The following is a 25,711-nucleotide window of genomic DNA, read 5'->3' on the forward strand; positions in this document are numbered from 1 at the left end:
TTCATTGAATCATAGAATGGTTTGGGTTGGAAAGGACTTCTGAAATAAAATACAACAAACACATGAACATGCATATAGTTATACTGACCTTATTATAATACAATATAATATAATAGTCCAATAGTTTAACCTGAAAAATATATCTGCAATACATGTAGTAAGTCTTAGTTTCACTGCATGCTTCTCGCAGAGCATTTCAAAAGCCACAGTGAAATTACAAGACCTTTCCTCTATCATGTTACAATCACTTACTTTCATATATGTGTGTATATATATATATATTTTATTTTTGTTTTACCCTAGGGGATTGAAGAGTACCTTAGAAGCCATCTTCATCTTTCGTTGTGTATTTACTTCTCTGAAAAGAATATTTGAAGTGGGTTTTAATATTGTCATAATTGTTTCATCGTTAGCTACAGTCAGTCTCTATGTGTCAACTATTTAAAAAGAAGTACACCAGCAAAGAAGACAACATGAGCATTCACACTGATCTCAATTTGTGTGAAGTTTCAACTCATTTCCACCAATTTTAAATTAATTCAACTTCAGGTGAAAAAAACGTTCAGGTTTGTGAAAGAAAACCTTAAATTGCATGCACATAGTTTCTCACAATGAAGATCAAATGCACCACCTGAATATTGACCCTCCCAATCTTAATGTAGTAACAGGTTTTTTGTGGAATTTCAGCAGGAAATTTATAAAAATAGTTATCTTATGCAAGGTAAGTATGAAACTTCGCCATTTTGCTTTGGTGACTGTCATTAAGCTGTTGTTTGAGAGTAGAGGGAAGAATTAAATATTCTGTGTTTGAGATTAGAGAGAAGAATTAAATATTCTTTATAATTTACCACTCCCTTGTGCACACACACACATGCACCAAACAAAAACACACCCCAATCTATACATTTTGGTTTCTTGAAACTCAAGTAGTAGATATGACTCAAGTAGTAGATATGATCATTATCGACCATTGTGGACCATTATCGACCATTGTCGGTCAATTGCTGAGGTGAGTAGCTCGAGAGAGGACGCCTTCAACACCAGAGCAGGGAGGAGATCAGCGTCCAGGAGCCTCTACTCAGAGCGGCCAGAGCCACCGAGGGAGCCTCAGGTCCTCGACAGGACTTGCCCAGGAGCTGGCAGCTCAGCTGAGGCAAGCAGGGACTCACAGGGGGCGGAGCCATGAAGAGCAGCACCAGCTCTTACTGGTTAAAAACCTGCCCCTGGGAGCGCAAGCGACCAGGAGCATGGCGAACAGGGTGGGCAAACAGGAGGGGTCACAGTATCACAGTATCACAGTATGCTAGAGATTGGAAGGGACCTCAAAAGATCATCTAGTCCAGTCCCCCTGCTGGAGCAGGAACACCTAGATGAGGTTACACAGGAATGTGCCCAGGCAGGCCTTGAATGTCTCCAGAGAAGACTCCACAACCCCCCTGGGCAGCCTGTTCCAGTGTTCCGTCACCCTCACTGAGAAGAACTTTCTTCTCAAGTTTAAGTGGAACCTCTTGTGCTCCAGTTTGTACCCATTACCCCTTGTCCTATCATAGTTTGCCACTGAGAAGAGCCTGGCTCCATTCTCGTGACACTCCCCCTTTATATATTTATATACACTAATAAGGTCACCCCTCAGTCTCCTCCAAACTATAGAGACCCTGCTCCCTCAGCCTTTCCTCATGAGGGAGATGCTCCACTCCCTTAATCATCTTAGTTGCCCTGCGCTGGACTCTCTCCAGCAGGTCCCTGTCCTTCTTGAACTGAGGGGCCCAGAACTGGACACAATATTCCAGATGCGGTCTCACCAGGGCAGAGTAGAGGGGAAGGAGGACCTCTCTCGACCTACTAACCACCCCTTTCTAATACACCCCAGGACGCCATTGGCCTTCTTGGCCACAAGGGCACAGTGTTGGCTCATGGTCATCCTGCCATCCACTAGGACCTCCAGTCCCTCTCCCCTACACTGCTCTCTAACAGGTCGTTCCCCAACCTATACTGGAACCCGGGGTTGTTCCTGCCCAGATGCAGGACTCTGCACTTTCCCTTGTTATATTTCATCAAGTTTCTCCCTGCCCAACTCTCCAGCCTGTCCAGGTCTCGCTGGATGGCAGCACAGCCTTCTGGCGTGTCAGCCACTCCTCCCAGCTTAGTGTCATCAGCAAATTTGCTGATAGTACACTCAATTCCCTCATCTAAATCGTTGATAAATATATTAAATAATACTGGTCCCAATACTGACCCTTGAGGCACTCCACTAGATACAGGCCTCCAACTGGACTCCGCCCCATAGACTGCAACTCTCTGGCTTCTTTCCTTCAGCCAGTTTGCAGTCTACCTCACTACCTGATCATCCAGGCCACACTTCCTCAATTTAGCTATGAGGATGCTGTGGAAGACTGTGTCAAATGCTTTGCTGAAGTCAAGGTAGACCACATCCACCACTCTGCCATCATCCATCCACCGTGTTATTTCCTCATAAAAGGCTATGAGGTTGGTCAAGCATGATTTCCCCTTGGTAAAGCCATGTTGACTGCCCCTCATAAACCTCTTATCCTTGATATGCCTTAAGATGGCATCAAGGATAAGGTGTTCCATCACTTTCCCAGGGATGGAGGTGAGGCTGACTGGTCTATACTTACCCGGGTCCTCCTTCTTGCCTTTTTTGAAGACTGGAGTGACATTTGCTTTCCTCCAGTCCTCAGGCACCTCTCCCGTTTCCCAAGACTTGGTAAAGATGATGGAGAGTGGTCTAGCAATGACTTCCGCCAGTTCCCTCAGTACCCGCGGGTGCACCCCATCTGGTCCCATGGATTTATGGATGTCCAGATTGCTCAACTGGTCTCTAACCCATTCCTCATCGACTAAGGCAAACTGCTCCATTGACCTGACTCCATCTGAAGTCACAGGGGTACAGGGCTCTTCAGGACTGCCTCCGGCAGAGTAGACAGAGACAAAGAAGGCATTCAATAACTCTGCCATCTCTGTATCTTCTGTCACGAGGGCACCCATCCCGTTCACCAGTGGGCCTACCTTGCCTTTGGTGTTAGTTTTATCTGCCATGTATTTGAAACATGGGTTGAGAGAGTTTGTGCGGCAGTTCACGCGGGCAGGCGAGCGGGATGGTCAGTACTCGCCGTATGACCAGGGCCCCCTCTGGGAGCTCTGCTCTGGCTGCCCCGGTGGTGGCCAGCGTAGGCATCCAGACAGAGCCGACGAGAGGGGAGGCTGCAGTGCAATGCTCAGACTGTAGAGAGTGCCTGCACTGGTCTCCTGAGGGAATGGTGCCCAATGGGCAGGGCTGCACTCGGTGCTCCCTGGTGGAGGTCCTCCTGCAGCAGGTGGCTGAGCTGCGGGATGCTGTTAATGGGCTGCAAGATGTCAGGGAAGCTGAGAGGAAGCAGGACTGCCTCCTCCAGGCCCAAACTGTGCAGGGGCCTCAGGCGTCCCCTGCAGCTCATGGGGAAGTGGAGGAGGCTGTCAACCCAGGAAGCTGGGAAATAGTAACAGCAAAAAACAACAAAAAAAAGAGGAAGAGGACAATTAAAAACAAGGGGCTTCCTCCTAAAGCTGTTGTCCCCACCCAGAACCGCTTTGCTGTCCTCCAGGGGGCTAAGAAGGAAGGGCACTTGCACCAGAAACAACCGTCTTGTGCGCCGGTAAAGAAGATCACTACTGGTGCTGCCAGGAAAAAGAGATGGGTCATAGTGGTAAGGGACTCTACTTTGAAAGGGACAGAGGCACTCATCTGTCGGCCTGACCCGGTCTCGAGGGAGGTGTGTTGCCTACCTGGGGCAAGGATCAGGGATGTTGCAGAGAGGCTGCCTGCTCTAGTGAGACCCACAGACTATTACCCACTTCTAGTGATCCATGTGGGTGCTAGTGACGTTGGTAGGAGTAGCCTGGAGAACATAAAGAAGGACTCCAGAGCCTTGGGAGAGGTGGTTAGGGGCTCTGGAGCTCAGATTGTCTTTTCATCAATTTTCCCGGATACAGGGGGAGACCTTCAAAAAGCTAGGAGGATTGGCCAGGTTAATAAATGGTTAAAAGGATGGTGCCATAGTCAGGGGTTTGGATGTCTTGAACATGGGACCCAAGTTAGTAGACCAGGTATACTGGGGGCCGGTGAAGCTGATCTGACAAAGAAGAGGAAGAGAGGTTTTGGTAGGAGGCTTGCCAGACTAGTCAAGGTTTCTTTAAACTAGATGTGTTGGGGGAAGGTGGCATCGTTCCATCCTCACACACCCAGTCAGTTGCCAGCACCTACAATAAATGCTCGGAGCGAAGCAGAGATATTCCAGCCGCTCCAGCCAATGAGCGGCTTCATTTGGAGCTCGGCTCAGATGCCTCTATACAAACGCCCATAGCATGGGGAGCAAACAAGAGGAATTAGAGATGTGTGCACGACTATGGGAGTCTGATATAGTAGGCATCACAGAAACATGGTGGGATGGCTGCTATGACTGGAGTGTTGGAATGGAAGGTTACAGGCTATTTAGAAAAGACAGGCCCAGCAGGCGGGGAGGGAGAGTTGCTATTTATGTTAGGGATAGGCTGGAGAGTATGGAACTCTGTCTGGGGACAAGTGAGCAGTCAACAGAGAGTTTGTGGGTCAAGGTTAAAGGGAGAGCAGCGATGGGGGACATTATTGTGGGGATCTGTTACAGACTGCCTGATCAAGAGGAATCTGTGGATGAAGTGCTCTATAGGCACATAGGAACAGCCTCACGCTCACAGGTTCTTGTTCTCATGCGGGACTTCAACCACCCTGACATCTGTTGGAGTGAAGGTACGGCTCGGCACAAGCAATCCAGGAGGTTCCTCGATTGTGTGGAAGACAACTTCCTTCTGCAAATAATAGAGGAGCCGACAAGGAGAGGTGCCATGCTTGACCTCGTGTTCACCAACAGGGAAGGGCTGGTTGGAAATGTGATGCTCCAGGGCAGCCTTGGTTGCAGCGATCACGAGATGGTAGAATTCAAGATCCTCGGGACAGTGAGAAGAGCATGCAGCAAGCTCACTGCCCTGGACTTCAAGAGAGCAGACTTTGGCCTCTTCAGGAGCCTGCTTAATAAGGATCCATGGGAGACAGCCCTAGAGGGCAGGGGGGCCCAAGACTCTTGGTTGTTATTCAAGGATCACCTGCTGCAAGCTCAGGAGTGTTGCATCCCAACTAGAAGGAAGTGCAGCAGGAGGGCCAGGAGACCTCCTTGGGTGGATAAGGAGCTGCTGAGGAAAATTCAAAGGAAAAAAGAGGCTTATAGAACGCGGAAGCAGGGACAGGCAGCCTGGGAAGAATACAAGGATGCTGTCTGGGAAGCTAGGGACCAGGTGAGGAAGGCTAAGGCCCAGTTAGAATTGAACTTGGCAAGGGATGTTAAGGATAATAGGAAGGGATTCTATAGGTACGTAGCGAGTAAAAGGCAGACTAGGGACAACGAAGGCCCCCTTCGGAAGATATCGGGAGAACTGGCTAGCCAGGATTTGGAGAAGGCTGAGGTTCTTAATGACTTCTTTGCCTCGATCTTCACTGGCAAAGTCTCTGACCACACCACCCAAGTCTTGGAAGGTGAACACAAGGACTGTGAGAATGAAGACCCTAGGCCCACTGTAGGAGAGGATCTGGTTCGAGACCATCTGAAAAACCTAAATGTACACAAGTCCATGGGACCTGATGAAATCCATCTGCGGGTCCTGAAGCAACTGGCGAATGAAGTTGCTAAGCCACTGTCCATCACATTTGAAAAATCATGGCAGTCAGGTGAAGTTCCCAATGAGTGGAAAAAGGGAAATATAACCCCCATTTTCAAGAAGGGGAAAATGGATGACCCGGGAAATTACAGACCAGTCAGTCTCACCTCTGTGCCTGGCAAAATCTTGGAGCAGATTCTCCTGGAAGGCATGCTAAGGCACATGAAAAACAAGGAGGTGGCTGGTGACAGCCAGCATGGCTTCACTAAGGGGAAATCCTGCCTGGCCAATTTGCTGGCCTTCTATGATAGGGCTATGAAACTGATGGACTGGGGCAGAGCAGTTGACGTCATCTACCTGGACTTGTGCAAAGCGTTCGACACTGTCCCACACGACATCCTTGTCTCTAAATTGGAGAGACATCAATTTGATGGGTGGACCACTTGGTGGATAAAGAACTGGCTGGATGGCCTCACGCAAAGAGTTGTGGTCAATGGCTCGATGTCCGGCTGGAGACCGGTAACGAGTGGTGTCCCTCAGGGATCGGTGTTGGGACCGGTCTTGTTCAACATCTGTGTCGGTGACATGGACAGTGGGATTGGGTGTGCCCTCAGCAAGTTTGCCGATGACACCAAGCTGTGTGGTTCGGTTGATACGCCGGAGGGAAGGGATGCCATCCAGAGGGACCTTGACACACTTGTGAGGTGGGCTGATGCCAACTTTATGAAGTTTAACCATGCCAAGTGCAAGGTCCTACACCTGGGTGGGAGCAATCCCAGGCACGGCTACAGGTTGAGCAAAGAAGAGATTCAGAGCAGCCCTGGGCAGAGAAGGACTTGGGGGTGTTGGTCGATGAGAAAATGAACATGAGCCAACTTCCGTGTGCGCTCGCAGCCCAGAAAGCCAACCGTATCCTGGGCTGCATCAAAAGGAGTGTGACCAGCAGGTCGAAGGAGGTGATCCTGCCCCTCTACTCTGCTCTCGGGAGACCTCACTTGGAGTATTGTGTGCAGTTCTGGTGTCCTCAACAGAAAAAGGACATGGAACTGTTGGAACAAGTGCAGAGGAGGGCCACGAGGATGATCAGGGGACTGGAGCACCTCCCGTATGGAGACAGGCTGAGAAAGTTGGGGTTGTTCAGCCTGGAGAAGAGAAGGCTGCGTGGAGACCTCATAGCAGCCTTCCAGTATCTGAAGGGGGCCTACAAGGATGCTGGGGATGGACTCTTCATCAGGGACTGTAGTGAGAGGACAAGGGGTAATGGGTTCAAACTTAAACAGGGGAAGTTTGGATTGGATATAAGGAAGAAATTCTTTACTGAGAGGGTGGTGAGGCACTGGAATGGGTTGCCCAGGGAGGTTGTGAATGCTCCATCCTTGGCAGTGTTCAAGGCCGGGTTGGATGAGGCCTTGGATGACATGGTTTAGTGTGGGGTGTCCCTGCCCATGGCAGGGGGGTTGGAACTAGATGATCTTAAGGTCCTTTCCAACCCTAACTATTCTATGATTCTTTAAGTGGGAAAAGAACATCACTGTTCCACTGGAACAAGATGCCTGGAGAGGCTGGTTGTAGAAGCTTTTTCTTCAGACACAAACAAAACTGAAACAGAAAATGCCCTGATCAATCAAGTCTAGTTGAATCTTCTTTGAATTGGGGATGAGTCTAGAAAAATTCTGGAGATCCTTTTCAACCTAAATGATTCTGTAATTCTACGATTATATAAATCATAAATTCTACTTAAACCAACAGCCTTTTCTATATGTGAAAAAAAAAATCTTATTTTAAAAATTCATTCCTCTGAAATCCTGCAAAAAGATTTAGCCCAAGGAAAAGGCAGATTTCTAGCTCTTCTTTCAGGTGTGACTTTCTGCAAGTCGTGAAATAATAATATATATAGAAAAGTTGTGGCCCTTTATGAGTGACAGCCATGCATTAGGTATGCATACTGCCCTAAGCAAGGTCTTGTGAACACCTTCCTACTAATAAGAAATTCTGCAGTTGTCAATATTTTACATAAGTCTATTTTAGACAGGCATTAGGATCTTTTGTAACCTCTCATTAGAATTATTTATATGTCTCTGTATAGCAAGTTGCTTTAACTTTCATGACCCCAACAACTTCCTTCCTTTTACAAAACCCAGTGAAAACCTCCAAAAATAACTAAAAAATGTATTTTCCTTTCTTCTTCGTTCACAGCAGCACTATTAGCAATGAAACATGGGAAAGGTTGATAGTACTCTCATGGACTTATCTCCCCACCTCACTGTAAATACTATTTCTTTATAATAAATTCAGTTAACCCTGGCTTTTCTGTCTACTGAAGTAACTGTTGGTCTAACCATTTTCCGAGTTCCATACCTGAATCTGCATGGGCTACCCCCTGCCAAATCCTCAGTTTGCTAAGGTGTTTTTCTTTTTTCTTCACTATTGACTCTCCCTACCAAATAACTTGCAGATATTATATGATTAAAGATATGATAGTTGTAATTTTTCTTTCTTTGAGGTCTACATCTACAAAAGTATGCATGACTCCAAGACAGCTTCGATTCGCAGGAGAAATGAGCAAAAAAGTGTAAGTGATGTGCGGATAGACTCCACAACTCATTAAAGTTATAAAGTAGGTATGCCTTTATTCAGCTGAGGCGCATGGGGGATTGCTCCTCCAAAGGCATGCGCAACCCAGTGTCGTTTTCCCTCTATATTTATTCTCTAAAGGTATACATATTAATCAGGTTACACAACACACCTATACATATTAATGATCTATCTCCGCTTCATATTATAATGAGGAAAAAGTTCTTTGTGCTTGCACAGTGCCTCCCGGTGGTCATGGGTGAAGGTCTCAAGATGAAGTAAACGAGTCTTCCTCGGTCCTGAACTTTTCACCTCTAGTCATGCATGCTCCCTGGTCCCTTGTTCTTGGCCCAAGCTCAGAGGCTGGTTTTGAACGGCTTAGGGGTCCAAGGAGCAGGAACCAAGTCACGATTCCTTTCCTCTTATCAATAGCCTTGCAACCTTCCAACCTGCTTTGGCAAGCACACTAAATATTAAGCAAGCAATATACATTGTTTATCAAGTAGCTGTAGCCCTTAATAAATCATGGTAAGGCATGGTAGGCGTTAAGCAAGTAAGGTACTTTAAACAATACCCCCCTGTACAACCCCCGTGTACAATAGTCCATATCATAAGAAGGTTAAGAAAAGCCTCTCAACATATGTGTTGAAGCAATTCTCGATAAAGAAATGCAAAAACTCAACATTTTGTCTGTTGGTTTGGGGGTATGCCAAGACTTTAAGCCCTGAATCATAAAAAGCTTTAAACAAGGTTTTAGCAAATACAAGGTCACATACTTCACTTGTAACAGCATGAATACCTGTTCTTTGCTCATTGCTCTTAAACCTAAGAAGGAACACCAGAGCATCTGTCCCAGCCTGCACTAAAATGGCAATGGCAAGGCCACACTTAACAATCACAAGTGTGAAGGAACTGGCGCTAACCAAATCTGTCTATGGTAGCAAAACTCTGCTGGCATCTTCAAAGCAAATATTGCATCATGGTAGAAATTTTCAAATTGCTGCCATGGTGATTGAAGGAACAAAACACATGACTGAACGAATTACTGCAAGGCTCTGCGGGATGGATACTACGAAGTGCTTAATAAATAGGAAGAATTGTTTCTTCTGGAAGCTAATGTTCATTGATCTCATCAACTCTACTAGGTACCTATTAGCACCATGAAACACCTAAAATGTGTATGTACACAGATGCACACACACATGGTAATTTCATTCACAAATTTTATAGAAATTAGTCTGGATTGTAAACTCAAGAAAGAAACAAAATAAAAAAACTCAGAATTACTTGCCAGAATAAAACCACACTTATATATGTAATTAATAAGAATATATACACACATACGTGCTTAGAGAAATATGATTTGCCTCCTTAGTAAGCCAGGAATGGAGTGAGATGCCTTTTTCTGTCAAAGACACCTGAAATAGCAGTCTTCAAGGGATTTCTCTCATTTTACTAGGTTTATTGAAATAGAATAGCTCCCCTGTAAAGACCTACTATTTCAGTCTGTTACCACAGCTGTAGCTTTGGTTAATTTTGGTCTGATTCCAGACACACAAAAGTACAAGCTACATTTCCAAGATTTCACAACTATTGCCTAGGCTACATAAGGGAAGAGGGAGCATACAGCTTTGCTCTTCTTAAAGTATATTAATGAAAGTGTGATATTATCCACACTATCTCGTTCTTTTCTTTCTGTCTCTTTCTACCTACACATGCAAACATATCAACAAGAAGGATATAAAGGAAGAGACAGAGATATATATTTAATTTCCATTTTACTTGTCTTAAACACTTTACAGCAAAAAAAGAAAAAAAAAAAAATCCCAGCCAAAACCAAAAACCTCTATTACATTTAATTTTATTTTCAATCTTTTCCTCAGCTGGGTAGCTGGGATTCCTGCTTGTGTAATGAGCAGTAATACAAATCCCACTTCATACTGATATTCTTCCTATGGCAAAACTTCCCTGTTTGCTGATTTACTGGTGTGTTCAAACATCCTACTGTTAGGACTGTCTAATCATGTATAGCACGAAATTTTTTACAAGGGCATGTAGCGGTAGAACAAGGGGGGCATGGTTTTAGGTTGAAATAGAGTAGACTTAGCATAGACATTAGGAAGAAATTCTTTACTATGAGAGTGGTGAGACACTGGCACAGGCTGTCCCGAGAAACTATGGCTGCCCCATTCATTCCTGGCAGTGTTCAATCCCAGGTTAGACTGGGCTTTGAGCAACCTGGTCTAGTGGAAAGTGTTCTTGTCTGTGGGAACTAGATGGTCTTTAAGGGCCCTTCCAACCCTAATCATTCTGCAATCTTATGATTCTATGAAATGATCTCTGATTTTCTAGCACTGTAAAATCATTTGGTGACCTTTGAATGTGTTCATTTATTTGTTTATTGGAGCCATGAATAAATTTATTTTAACACGCAAGGATTTGCCTACTTTACTATACTTGCATAAAAGACATTCAAAAGACCACTGCAGCCACTAAAAATAATAATAAAGTTGTAATTTCCCAAAGAAATCTTCAGATATCACGAGCATTAGTGGTGAGGTCTTATTAATCTACACAACCTAGATTAATTGCAATCTGTTTTGATTTCTGCGAGTTGGTGATTATGGTGAAAATGTTGGGGTTTTTTCGAGTAAAATTGTGGGATTTTTTTGGTAGTTTGTCATTTGTGGGTTTTATTTTGTTGCATTGTGGGTTTTTTGGGTTTTTTTTTAAATTAAACAAATCAAAACAAGTAATAAAAACAAAACAGACAATCACTGAAATACATGCAATAAACAAATATTTGTATGACAGTGACTGCAGAAACATCAAAAAGCTAGTGTTATTTCAACTAATGAATTCCTTCTAGTGTAATGAGAGTGCTTTTCATTGATTTGGAAGACCTTTGAATCAATCCACACTAGTGCTGTAGGCACTACCCTCTTGGTTTAGAAGTCTTATAATCATGAATGCTAGGCTTTCCTTTGTAGTTTTAACTTTTTTAATTGCTTTTCAGAAGTACTTAGCATTCTGAAATTCTTGGAAAGGAACCCAGGAATCTAGGTAAAAAAAGGTGTGCTTTAATCAAGACAACACACCTGTTTGGTTTTGGGTTTTTTTTATTTTTTTATTTTTTTATTTTTTTTTTTTTTTAAGTAATGGCCACAGAATTTCCTTGCAGAGAATCCCCAGCAACCAGCATATTTGCCTTCAAGCCCAGGTTAGGTGGTTTTCATGTCAAAGTATATATACAGCTTTTGTGCTTTACTTGTCCATTATAAAACTAAGGGAAGAATATTTTCTTCATAGGAGGATCTTCAAGATACAGATTTAAGATTGTGAGAAGACTAGATCTTGCATTAAGGGAGGTAAATGGGAAATGACAACACACAACTAACAAAAAATTTAATCCATTATAGTCCCTCTCCTCATTTTCCCTATTCTTTTTCTCTTGTGAAGTCAGATTTCTTTTACTTCCCACCTCTCAGGTGCCCTTTGAATGCCTCTAAAGATTTTCTTATAATGTTGAATTTGGGTAATAAGTGCTATTAACAGCAATAACTTCTTAAATCTTTCACTCTGTTTGCCCTTAAGTCAACCAAAAATGACTGGTACACACTGTTGCTACTAGAAGAGGATTTAGATGGCCAAGCTTTGAAAGCAAGTCTACACAACTTGAACAGGATGATGTCATCATCAGGATGATGATAATCATGGCATTCAGGTGAAGTTTCCGGTGTGTGTGGAAGACAACTTCCTTCTGCAAATAATAGAGGAGCCGACAAGGAGAGGTGCCATGCTTGACCTCGTGTTCACCAACAGGGAAGGGCTGGTTGGAAATGTGACGCTCCAGGGCAGCCTTGGTTGCAGCAATCACGAGATGGTAGAATTCAAGATCCTCGGGACAGTGAGAAGAGCATGCAGCAAGCTCACTGCCCTGGACTTCAAGAGAGCAGACTTTGGCCTCTTCAGGAGCCTGCTTAATAAGGATCCATGGGAGACAGCCCTAGAGGGCAGGGGGGCCCAAGACTCTTGGTTGTTATTCAAGGATCACCTGCTGCAAGCTCAGGAGTGTTGCATCCCAACTAGAAGGAAGTGCAGCAGGAGGGCCAGGAGACCTCCTTGGGTGGATAAGGAGCTGCTGAGGAAAATTCAAAGGAAAAAAGAGGCTTATAGAACGCGGAAGCAGGGACAGGCAGCCTGGGAAGAATACAAGGATGCTGTCTGGGAAGCTAGGGACCAGGTGAGGAAGGCTAAGGCCCAGTTAGAATTGAACTTGGCAAGGGATGTTAAGGATAATAGGAAGGGATTCTATAGGTACGTAGCGAGTAAAAGGCAGACTAGGGACAACGAAGGCCCCCTTCGGAAGATATCGGGAGAACTGGCTAGCCAGGATTTGGAGAAGGCTGAGGTTCTTAATGACTTCTTTGCCTCGATCTTCACTGGCAAAGTCTCTGACCACACCACCCAAGTCTTGGAAGGTGAACACAAGGACTGTGAGAATGAAGACCCTAGGCCCACTGTAGGAGAGGATCTGGTTCGAGACCATCTGAAAAACCTAAATGTACACAAGTCCATGGGACCAGACGAAATCCAACTGCGGGTCCTGAAGCAACTGGCGAATGAAGTTGCTAAGCCACTGTCCATCACATTTGAAAAATCATGGCAGTCAGGTGAAGTTCCCAATGAGTGGAAAAAGGGAAATATAACCCCCATTTTCAAGAAGGGGAAAATGGATGACCCGGGGAATTACAGACCAGTCAGTCTCACCTCTGTGCCTGGCAAAATCTTGGAGCAGATTCTCCTGGAAGGCATGCTAAGGCACATGAAAAACAAGGAGGTGGCTGGTGACAGCCAGCATGGCTTCACTAAGGGGAAATCCTGCCTGACCAATTTGCTGGCCTTCTATGATGGGGCTACGAAACTAATGGACAGGGGCAGAGCAGTTGACGTCATCTACTTGGACTTGTGCAAAGCGTTCGACACTGCCCCACATGACATCCTTGTCTCTAAATTGGAGAGACATCAATTTGATGGGTGGACCACTCGGTGGATAAAGAACTGGCTGGATGGGCACACGCAGAGTTGTGGTCAATGGCTCAATGTCCGGCTGGAGACCGGTAACGAGTGGTGTCCCTGAGGGATCGGTGTTGGGACCAGTCTTTTTCAACATCTTTGTCGGTGACATGGACAGGGGGATTGGGTGTGCCCTCAGCAAGTTTGCCGATGACACCAAGCTGTGTGGTTCGGTTGATACACTGGAGGGAAGGAATGCTACCTAGAGGGACCTTGACACGCTTGTGAGGTGGGCTGATGCAGACCTGGGCAGAGAAGAGATTCAGAGCAGCCCTGCAGAGAAGAACTTGAGGGTGTTGGTTGATGAGAAAATGAACATGAGTCAGCTTCAGTGTGCACTCACAGTCCAGAAAGCCAACCGTATCCTGGGCTGCATCAAAAGGAGTGTGACCAGCAGGTCGAAGGAGGTGATCCTGCCACTCTACTCTGCTCTCGGGAGACCTCACTTGGAGTACTGTGTGCAGTTCTGGTATCCTCAACATAAAAAGGACATGGAACTGTTGGAACAAGTCCAGAGGAGGGCCATGAGGATGATCAGGTGGCTGGAGCACCTCCCATATGAAGACAGGCTGAGAAAGTTGGTGCTGTTCAGCCTGGAGAAGAGAAGGCTGAGTGGAGACCTCATAGCAGCCTTCCAGTATCTGAAGGGGGGCGGTAGGTATGCTGGGAAGGGACTCTTCATTACAGACTGTAGTGACAGGACAAGGGGCAACGGGTTAAAACTTAAACAGGTGAAGTTTGGATTGCAGATGGAATGGGTTGCCCGGAGAAGCTGTGAATTCTCCATCCCTGGCAGCGTTCAAGGCTAGGTTGGACAGAGCCTTGTGTAACATGGCTTAGCGCAAGGTGTCCCTGCCCATGGCAGGGGGTTTGGAACTTGATGATCTTAAGGTCTTTTCCAAACCTAACTATTCTAAGATTCTATGATTCTATGTTTGCATGAGGAACATGCTCAAGACAGGCAAAAAACAGAGCTCATGGGTGAGATATTTCAGGACATTGCTTCAAGATGAGAGAAAATGAGCACAAACTAAACCTCATTAAATTCCATCTGAAATTCCATCTGAAAACAAGATAACACCCTTTTACTGTGGGAGTGACTGGGCACTGACGCAGAGAGGTTGTTAAGTCTCCTTTGAAACATTCCAAGACCCACTGGAAACAGTCCTGAGCAGCATCCTCTTGGTGAGCCTCGCTGAGCTGAAGGATTGGGTTAGATGATTTCCAGAGGTGATGCCCAGTCTCAGCTTTTGTGATTCAGTGAGAATCTTCAGAGATTCACGAACTGTGTCACTGTACCAATGGGTAGCTGGAAAACTCACTTTTGGAGAAATTAAATCCTGATGCTCTCTTCCAACACTCTTCAAGATGTGTCTCTATACTTCCAAAGGCCCCTTTTAGACAATGAAATCCCACTGTTTATGGGCAATGGCTAGTATGTTGTTGGAGTCACTGCAAGTATAACGAGTGACAGTAATGTACAACCGCAGGCCATAGTTCTTCCAACAAAAGTTTATTTGCTGAAACACAGCAGTTCAATTTCTTACTATCATGTCAATCTAGACTTACAGTTTGACATTGGCTGTTGCATCTCAGTGATTTTAAAATGTAAGCATAGTGATTTAGAAATGTAAGCATTTTTCCCTTCCCTTTTCAAATAATAAAAATCTAAAAAAATCAAAATCTGAAAGCTTTTAACAAACTGAATCCAACCATACCAAACATTTCAGCTGAAGTACTCAAAAAATTTAATTCGGATACTTTCTTATTTCCTATATTATTTTTAATCTTACATAAGGCTACATTTTGCAGAAGAAATTGAAAAAAAAATTTTCCTTTAAACTTAAAAAATACACTGAAATGTCACAGTAGGATCATTTCAACATTTTTTTTTTCAGCAAATTGCTTTGAAACACAGAATGCATTGAGATGTTTCCATGACTACTTCCAATGATTCTGCAGCTCCTGAAAAAAACCCTCAACCTAGAACTTTGACAAACAATAAATTTAAAAAAAAAAATTCTCCAAATATTTGTTACCATCTCATGGCTTCATTTCAGATGTGGAGGGGTTTTGTGTTATCAGGGATATTTTTACTCTAGTAATCAGAATCCCTGTCGTAGATTTAACTCTTAAGGGCACAAGATGTCCTCTGTTCCTGAGAAGCTGTGATGGATAACACCCTATAAAGTATCTCTCACCCTCATGGGATGTAGCATTATGAGTTTCTTAGGTGTCACATCAAATATTCATCAAGTTCATAGTACAATTTCAGTAGCTCCCTCATCTAGACAATGTGTGTCCAGAATGAATGATAGTGCTCAACTGTCTCTTTAAAGTGCTTAAAGAATTATGGATGAGAAGCACCTGAAAAAGGCAGGTACCCTTCATGCTAAAATAAAAAAAAAAAAGCAAACCTAAGACAAGTTTTTTTTTCTTTATTTGCAAATTCGATTCTAAAACTTCCTGCATTTATATTAAAGAAATCAAATCACACCTATCAGAACTTCAAAGTTCCACATATTTAATTTCAGCCATTAGCCTAGTAAGCAATATTCTGTAGAGTTAGGCTCTGATTTAATTCCAAAATATATATCTCATTATCTGCAATGTTTTGATGAGGTTTTATCTTTCATTTGTATTTTGTTTTTTTGTTCTTTCTTCACTTTACCTCTTTATTACAAAGCATCTCACTCTCTTCTAATTTATGTATAGTTGTGCCCGGCCTCAAAATGTCATTAAGTTGATAGGTCACACTTTAAATTAAGTTTGCCAAATAAAAGTGTAATTTAGATCCCATAAAACAGTTATTACCAGTTTTAATTAGGAAAAGCAGGAGTCAGGTCTGTCTGAGAGACGTTCCTAGACATAACCATACAGAAAGCCAGGCTATGTGTTTTTCATTCAAGTAGAGTCACTGATTATTGCAGTAGTTCTATTCAAATTCAGCTGAGGGTGCATTCGTCTGCCAGCAGAACAAACCTCAATTAAAGAGAAGAAAGATATTGGGAAATTATAGTTTCAAGTGTTCAGCAGATCTCGAGTTCTAGCTGATTGTAATGTTGCTGTCTCAGATTTAATAAACGTTCTGTGTCCCCTCTGAAAGTGGTTACAGATGCTTTCTTGCAACATCCAAGATCACTCAATCAGGGTGAAGGCTAACATTGATCAGTCTAAAAGCAGTGGATTTTTTTCCTCTGGCTGGTTAGTCACACCTTTAAGTTCGTGATCAGCAACATATTATCTGTTCAAATGTATCAGCTTAAAAAGTAAAGGGAAATACAGGCAGAATTTTCAGTCGTTGGAAAGGGAGATACAACTGGAACAGCAAACTTAAATTCCATGTGGTACAGAGCATATAGGATATAACTGGATATATAAGAAATAATACAGGATATAACTATGGAATCTGCAAAATGTCCCACTTGCTAAGTCTGCTTCTACTGATTGTGACTGCCACCTCTCCCTTTTGTATCAGCAGTAAATACATTGGCTGTTTACCAAGGAAGCTAAGAAAATTCCTTTGGTATTGCAATAATTCATAAAGTAATGCAGTTTTTGTTGAAGAATCTGGTTCTGGTCACAAATGCCCAGATTCTTAGGTTAGTGCAGCTGTAATGGGATTGACAGTGTTACACCAGTGAAAGAGGGGAATCAGGCCTGTGGCATGGACTAGTCTGCAGTTTCAATTGCTCACTAAGATGTTTTTGTTACCTGCAATGTCTTTTTGACACAAAAATACACGTGTTTGTAGCTGCAAAACAAGGATATTTTCTTTCATCAGAAAACTAAATGGCTAAACAAGGAAGAAAACATTGGTATGAAAATAAAGCGTACTGTATCTGAAAGGGAATACATCTTTAGTATGAAAAAATGTAATACTTACCTAAAAGATAGAGAGGTTAATTGTTCTATTTAAGAATGTTCTGGAGTTGTCTTTGCAATTCTGAAGGATGCACAGTATCCCATCCTTCCATCACACAGTATTATAAGACATCAATTGGCTTTTTTGCTTTTGGCTGCACATTATGGAGAGAGAAAAATAGGTACCTTTATAAGTACATATATATGAACACATACATATACACACATACATGTATGTGTATATACAGACAGAGAGAGAATGCACTTTCAAAAGTTGCTACATTTTCAAAGGATTGAGTGGTAAATGTCAGTATTTTGAAAATATAGGTATTTTTCATATATCTTCAGTCACCAGATATCTTTATCTCATATTTTCCATACAGCTGCTTCTTAAGGTATTAGAGTGGCAGGGTTATGTGTTATAGCAGTTCGTCTCTAATGGGAAGTGATCAGCTCACCTCTATAATTGCTTTTCTAGAGCTCCAGGCATAGATTTGCCATGAAACCTTAATCCCCTCTCATACTCCACCTACTACATCTTGTCTCCTGCTCTGTTCCTATGGCGTAGGTACAATTCATTTCCCCAGCATTGTATGGCAGCATCTGCCTGGCTCCACGATCTTATGTGCTGGATGCAATAAATCAACAAGAAGCAGAATTTCTTCCCAGGAGTCTAGGATAGATTGCCTTTTTCAAAGTTAAATTCCATACTGTCTTGTTATCTAACACATGCCCTGATACTGGAAAAGTCCCTTCATGGAATGACCTTCAGTCTGACCACTTTTTACATCTGCCACTGCATTTGTTGATCATAAACCCAGAAATTTAGCTTTCCTAGTGCACCCTAATATTCTGTTCTTGGCAATAGAATAGATCCCCAGGGACATATATAAGAATAAAGTTAGCATTCATTGATACTCTTCTAGTCTTCAGTTGTTTTTAAAGAGACTTCTTGTTTGGTTTTGTAGATAATATGTGGTCCTTACTTAGTATGTCTCTTTGAATGTATATTAATTATTTATTTAATTTTACTATTTGTTGGATCATTATTTTGAACTATTTATGTTTTACAATCAGGAGGCTGTCAGTGGCATGAAATTGGACAGTCAGGAAATAGTCCCAAAACTGGAACTAGACCATCTATTAAGCTGTTATGAGGCTTCCTAGCACAGTTTTGGCTTGTACCAATTAGAAGTCTTTCAAAAATTTCCCAGGCACAAATTTTGAGTTAGGCATGAGCTAGGATCATTCCCATAGGTAGTTTGGATGCAGTTATTCTGTCTTGGAAGAAACAAGGGTTTAGAACAAATGCTAGCTGTTCCTTGCCAGTAAGCTGCAGCTCCAGAAAATGATGGCCTAAGTATATCTAGTCTATCTAATCTGAGCATCCTAACATGCCATGGAATTCTACAGTTTCATCCTGGCTTCTACTAGCAGCACCTTTTTTCCACTGTTTCAAATCTACCATCACATTTTTTTTCATTTCACGTTCACTAATTTTTGTTTATTTGCCTTGTTCATGTAATTGAGAAGCCACATAACCAGAAGTATAAAATAGCTGCAGTATTAAGAGATAATCTAATGGCCAGATCTGAGACTAATGTAGCAGAAAGACAGATGAGGTATCTTTACTTAAACAAGGTAATTTAAAAAATTATTAGTGTTTGCAAAAATATATTAAGAATGTGTTCAGATGTTTAACATATTAATATATGTAAAGCATATCAGGATAAATAATGACATTTATTAAAACAACATTGTAATTGCCTGCAAAGCAAAATATGTCTTTAAAAGCATGCTAGCACATTGTTACATCTGGTAATTCAGCTAGTAAATATTTGGGACATTTTATTCAAAATAGGTTTTCTGAAATTCATCCTTCAGATATATTAATTTGGAGGACAGCCAGGCTCTCTGATCCTATTAACCACATTTGAGAACCCTCATATGGCTGGAAAAATATAAGATCCATGCCACATTTCAGAATAATAATAAGGGCACTCGGTGAATAACTTGGCATCAAAGAATTATAAAGTCTTCTATGACTGGGCCAGCATACAACAGAGGACAGATGTAGCCTACTGACTTTGGCCTGATCAACTCTGAGTATCACACACTCTCCAAGAGCTGGGACTTTGATTCACTCAGAAGCTTTGAACCAAGACTTCTCTGTTGATAGTTATGCAATGTACCCTAAGCATGGGAATTTTGCTTGAACTTCTGAGGAGTCACCAGTTGCCCACCATGCTCCATATTCACACCTCCACATTACAGGAAATTACTACAGGAAGTCAGTCCACAGTTTGGAGAATGCTAGCAAACTCACACTCTTATCACAGTGCTACACTCATCACAGGGCTTTCCTTTAGATGTTCTGCTCTATATGGAAAGAAGGGATGGTATTTTTTACTCGAAGAGTTACAGAATGAAATAAGGATTAATATTTCTAAGTTTAATCATCTTTACTGCACTTCTCATCACACACTTCTCTCGGTTCCAATGGAGTAAGGTGAAAGTTGGTAATAGCCTGTTCAAAGGTCAGGAAGAGCCAATAAATAATTAGCTTTCTGTACTTGAAAAATAACCACATCACTTCTCTGTTGAGCCCAATTGTATGTAGCTGATATGTAGCTTGGTTTAAAATCGAGATTAAAAAAATTTCAGTCTTTATATAGGAGCATAGAGAGAGGGGAAGGATCCACTAAATCTCTAAGAATTTGTTCCAGTAGCTCATCACAATTATTGTTCAAACTTTTAATTCTTTTAATCTTATTTCTAATTTGAATATGGCTAGATCTAGATTTGCCAAGCATTTGTATGACTGTCTCTATCTGAGGGTGCTGATTTTGCCTCTTGACTGATTATACTGGGTTTGTGTGGCAAGGTTTTGGTAGTACAGGGATGACTTCTGAGATAACCTGGTAGAAACTTCCCTGGTGTTTGATAGAACCAGTGCCAGTTAGCTCAAAGATGGAGCCACCACTGACCAAGGACAGGCACACAAGTGACAGTGGTGGCACCTCTGATTAACATATTGAAGAAAGGGAAAAGCTCAAGCACAACTAGGAGTGGAGAGAGAAGTAAGAATATGTGTGAGAAACCACTCTGCAGACACCTTCGCAGTGTCAAGAAAAACAGGGAGGAGATGCTCCAGGAGCTGGAGCAGAGTTTCCCCTGCAGCCCATGGTACAGACCATGGTCAGATAGGCTGTTTCCCCCTGCAGCCTATACAGGACCCCTTGCAGGGAGATGCCCAAAGGAGGCTGTGACCCTGCAGGAAGGCCTGCTGGAGCAGGCTCCTGGCAAGACCTGGGGATATGTGGAGAGGACCCCATGCTGTAACAGATTTGTTGGCAGAAGTTATGACCCCATGGGGGACCCAAACTGGAGCAGTCTATTCCTGAAGGACTGCACCCATGGAAGGCACCCATGCTGGAGCAGCTTGTTCCTGAAGGACTGCACCCTATGGAAGGGACCCACACTGGAGCAGTTCATGAAGAACTGCAGCCTGGGGGAAGAGCCCACATTGGAGCAGGTCACAGAGGGCTGTCTCCCATAGGGGGGACCCCACACTGGAGCAGGGTAAGAGTATGAGTAGTTCTCCTCATAAAGAGGAAGGAGCAGCAGAGACAAGGTATGGTGAGCTGACCACAACCCCCATTTCCCATCCCCCTGCTCTGCTGCGAGTGGGGATGTTGAGGATTTGGGAGTACAGTTAAGCCGGGAAGAAGAGAGGGGTAACAGGAAGGTATTCTGAGATTTAGTTTTTATTTCTCATTACCTTACTCTAGTTTGATTGCTAATAAATTAATTTCCCCAAGTCAAGTGTTTTGCCTGTGACAGTAATCCGTGAGTGATCTCTCCCTGTTCTTATCTTGACCATGAGCCTTTCATTTTATTTTCTCTCCCTTGTCCAGCTGAGATGGAGCAGCTTTGGTGGGCACCTGGTGTCCAGCCAGTATGCTGATACTCATAAACTGCAATATGAAAGGAAGACTCTGACTCTGTGGTTTCAGTAAGATTGAGTGGAAGTAGAAACTGAGCTATTCAAAATTAAAAAGAAAAAAAAAACTAGTTCACCCATTCAAGCACAAATATCTTCAATAATTAGCAATAACAGCAAGGGGAATACAATTACAGGCAGACCAAATTGCTTTTTATTTAAATGTTCTCTTTTTAAAATGTATCCCAGTGTGAAAGTCCCTCTTTAAATTAGCAAGAACATGCATAATCTCAATGTCTCCACTGGGGGTTGTAGGAATATATGTTCTCTCACTTGCTCAGTTGCGCATTTAGGGGATTAGAACAAAATTATACAGCCCTGGGTACTTTATAATGACAGATATCAATAGTAATTTAGCTAATTGAGTGTATTCCAGCTTTATTTTAATTTACTGGTGTTTTTCACTTTATTCTTTGTTATTTAGTTCTGCCTGAGTATTCTATTACCACTGTAAGCATTGACCCTGCAAACTCTTGCTCATAGAGATACGCTTTTCTTGCCATATGAGGAGAGAGTTTTACAAGTAATTCTGTAACCATTAGAGAATACCTAAGAAACCAGGGCAAAGAAATTCCTATCTCAGTTTCTAAAACTTTTTCAATCTACCAAGAAAAGAAATCCAAGAAATTATTCTTTTACAAAGAAAAAGCTTTATTAGAACAGGCAGTTTCAGTTTTGTTCTTCTCATTCAACTTTGTGTTTTCCTGAGTAATAGAAAATTAAACAACCTGAGTGAGAATATCGTTGAATTTCCAAATTTGTCAGCAGTTGGAGAAACATACTGCTTATTAAAATTTGCTGGTTTTGCCAAGCTGACAAAAAACAAAGAGATCACCCAGCTTGGGGAAACTTTTTCATGGTTTACTGAACATTCTGAACATGCTACAGACTCACCTGAAAGTAATTATATAATCTACTGAGAGCTACCATGGTTTTGCAGGAGAAGATGAAGGTTGAGAAAACTAATTATAATCTTTATAGAGTACTTTCTGGAAGGATTAGCTCCTGTAATTCTCACAGACTATGAGAAAGGCTTTTTCTCTTGTTATAGCTACCATTACTGTAATGCTTAAATCCTTCAGAACTGTTAATGTATTTAACAAAATAATGTATTATTTTGGCTTGGATAGAAGTAATTTTCTTCATAGCAGCTTATATCATGCTATGTTTCATATTTGTGTTGAAAACAGTGTCGACAACATAAGGATGTTCGAACTATTGCTGAGCAGTGTTTACACAACATCAAGGCCTTTTTAGTTTCTCAGCCTTCCCTGGCAGCAAGTAGGCTGGGAGTGCACAAGGAGTTGTGTGAAGGTACACAGCCAGGAAAGCTGACCCCAACTGACCAAAAAGGTATTCCACACCATATGATGTCATGCTTGGCAATAAAAGCTGCAGGGAAAAAGAAGGAAGAGGAAGATGCTTGGAGTGATGTCAATGTCTTCCCAAGTAACCATTATGTGTAATGGAGCCCTGCTTTTCCTGGGGCTGGATAAACACCAGCTTGTGGATGGGAAATGATGAATGAAGTTCTTATTTTGCTTCACTTGTTTTGCTTTACCTATTAGGCTGTCCTTATCTCAACCAACAAATTTTATGCTTTTGTCATTCTGGTTCTCTTGCCCATCCCACTTGTGGGGAGTAAGTGACTCTTTGGGGCTAAGCAGCACATCAGATTAAACCACAACACAACTCTGTGAATTTTTAACTTTATTTAATAGATAGGGAACTACAGCAGTCAGAGCTGTTGAATATCACCCAGCAAGTCTATGACCCTATAAGGAACTGAAGATCTCTCTTTCCATAGGCTAGACAGCAACCATTCATCCGTTCTTGCATTATTGCTGCTACTTTCATTTGCAAAGTACACCCAGAAAAAAGAGCCTGAGAACTAAACAGGATGTTGGTCAGCCTCCTCACAGATACTGCTATACCAAAGAGCCAAAATGTCTCTGGTGTTTTGAATGTACCCTCTGCAATCAATATTTAGCTTTTCCTTTTTCAAAGTGGAAGACATACTTCTGATTAAACTGTTTCCCAAAAGTATTTCTAAACTAACATTTTTGTGGTGCTTCTGCTTGTTTGTTTTGTTTTATCTCTTGACAAGTCTTTGGAGGCCTGACCTCCTCATCACAGCCGTCACAGTTCCCTGCACCTACTTAAAGTCGCATCAGCTGCATCATACTTTCAAGGCCCTTCCACCAGCCTGGGAATGCTGGAATGGGAAACACTGAACACATTCTTGATGTGATCCTCAGTGGTTATGTTAGTCTAAAAAAGCAGGACCCTGTCGTAGGCAAAAAAAAAGAGGACATGAACATGATTTTTAATCCTATTACTCTCTAACAGTGCAATATTGTATTATTGGAACCATACGTTCTGAAGTCAGATATGTTGAACTCTTAATTCTGCTAAAAGCAGGATTTTATAAGTGTGCTTATAGTTTAAGTTAAACCATTGAAGGTCAAACACATCATTGCTGATGGACAGTAAAATTAAAATAACATTATGGATATGTACTGCCTGTAGAAAACAATGACAGTAAAGCACATTTATTCTACACCTTATTATAATGATAAAAATAAATACCACATGATAAGAATATATGGAAATTTTCACAATGAGCACATAGTGTTGTCAATATTAGATACAGGACACAGCTTGGGACTTTATCAAAGTTTTGTAACAATCTTTTAAATACCGGTTTCCTGGATCTTACTAAACCCTGGAAGATCAGCAGTAGTTCATAGCTGACATAGAACAGTTAGCATGTCAAGAGGATGAATAGTCTGACACGACACTAAATTTTACTTTAGTTATCAAGGGAAAAAAAATAAAAAAGAAGAAAATTTATCCAAAAAGCGTAACATTTATCCTGTTGCAGACTATGCTGAGGGGAAAAACAGCAGGCGGATGCATGTGGAGATCCAGAGTCTATTGCCACAGGGTGAATTGTTGGGGTAGCCTTCTAGACTGTAGTCCTGTCATACACTGAAAAGCCTGACTCTCAAATCCATGCGAGCTTTGTGAAATGCAGACATGTACTTTATCCATCTCTAAGATGTAATAAGTCAGTACAGGATTGTTCCCTACAGTATATTCTCAAGTGCTTTATCCAGTCTAGTATTAAATTATTCAAGTGATGGGCTTCCAATACTTCCTCGGGGAGATTACTACAGACTAATAAACCTCACAGGAAGTTTTTCTGATGTAAAGTCTGAATTTTTCTCAGCTCATTTTCTTTCTGTTTTTCCTAGTTATGCTCCCTTGGACCTCTATAAACAAATCCTATGCCTCCTAGGTGTTTGCACAATTCAAATGTTTGTAGACAGATATTTCATCCTCTAGTAACTTTTGTTTGGTCAGTGGTACACACTCTGTTATTTTTTACTCTTTCTTCATAATCCATCTTTCCCATCTCTTCCTAAGTATATTTTTCTGTTGAGTCTCTTGATATGATAATTAGTTGTTAATTGGTGGGTTATCAGAAATCTTAAAATCACATTCTCAAATATGCAAAATACGTGGACTAAGGACTAACATAAAAAACTTATCACCCAACACCAAGGATGATTTGAAAAGTTGATGTCCTTAGTGAAAAGAAACCAACAGTTGAAAACTGAAGTCCTAGAGTCCTAGTTAGGAGTATATGATCCAAGGAGCCTTTTTCTTAACATCAGTCTTATGTTATCAGTTTCTGAAATGGACCATGTTGACAAGCATGGCTACAAGTTATTTAACCATGGCCTGCCATTAGTCAGTTGTTCACACAAAATGGGAATATGCAATATGACTAGAAGGCACCTGAAATATTTCTGAAGCTTAATCTCTGAGGCAGCTGCTTGTACTTGACTGGCCTACATTTTCCAGTCTTACATATTACTGAATTCCAGTGATTCATTCCTACTTCTTGAAACCAATGTGAAACAACAAAAATCTCACAGCTCTGTCTACAGACTTCACAGGTCTACTGTAATTAATAAGAATATTTGGGAATAATTACATGTGATTTTCATTTTCTTTCAGTGTAAGCTTTTATAAGCTGCTCGATTAACACCTCCCCAGCAGCACCTTCCATATTTGAACAATATAGAATTTTTAAGGAGACACTACAATGGGTTTTCACCTGTCTCTTTTGAGTTTACAACATTTTCACCAAGTTTTGTTTATATTATTTATTTATGTGCCCTAGTAACATATTGTCAGCATGATAAAGAAATCACCGAAAATAAAGCATGTGGCCAGTTAGGATCAACTTAGATTTTCTGTAATTCTATTTTGGATATAAATTTTAATGAAAAAAATATTTCCAGTGACAACGAAGGATGTTCAAACCACTCAGGTTTAGACCTTTAGATCAGACATGTAAGCTAGTATAAATATGCCCGCATAATTATCAGAGACCTGAAGTTATCTAAGACCTCAGGCATTCTTGCTGGTATGTATTGATATGCTATAAAGACCACTGTAGTTCTGCTAAATCATTTGCAAACTATGGTAATAAATCTG

The sequence above is a fragment of the Psittacula echo genome (genome assembly GCF_963264785.1).
Source record: "Psittacula echo genome assembly, chromosome: 3".
NCBI lineage: Eukaryota > Metazoa > Chordata > Aves > Psittaciformes > Psittacidae > Psittacula > Psittacula echo.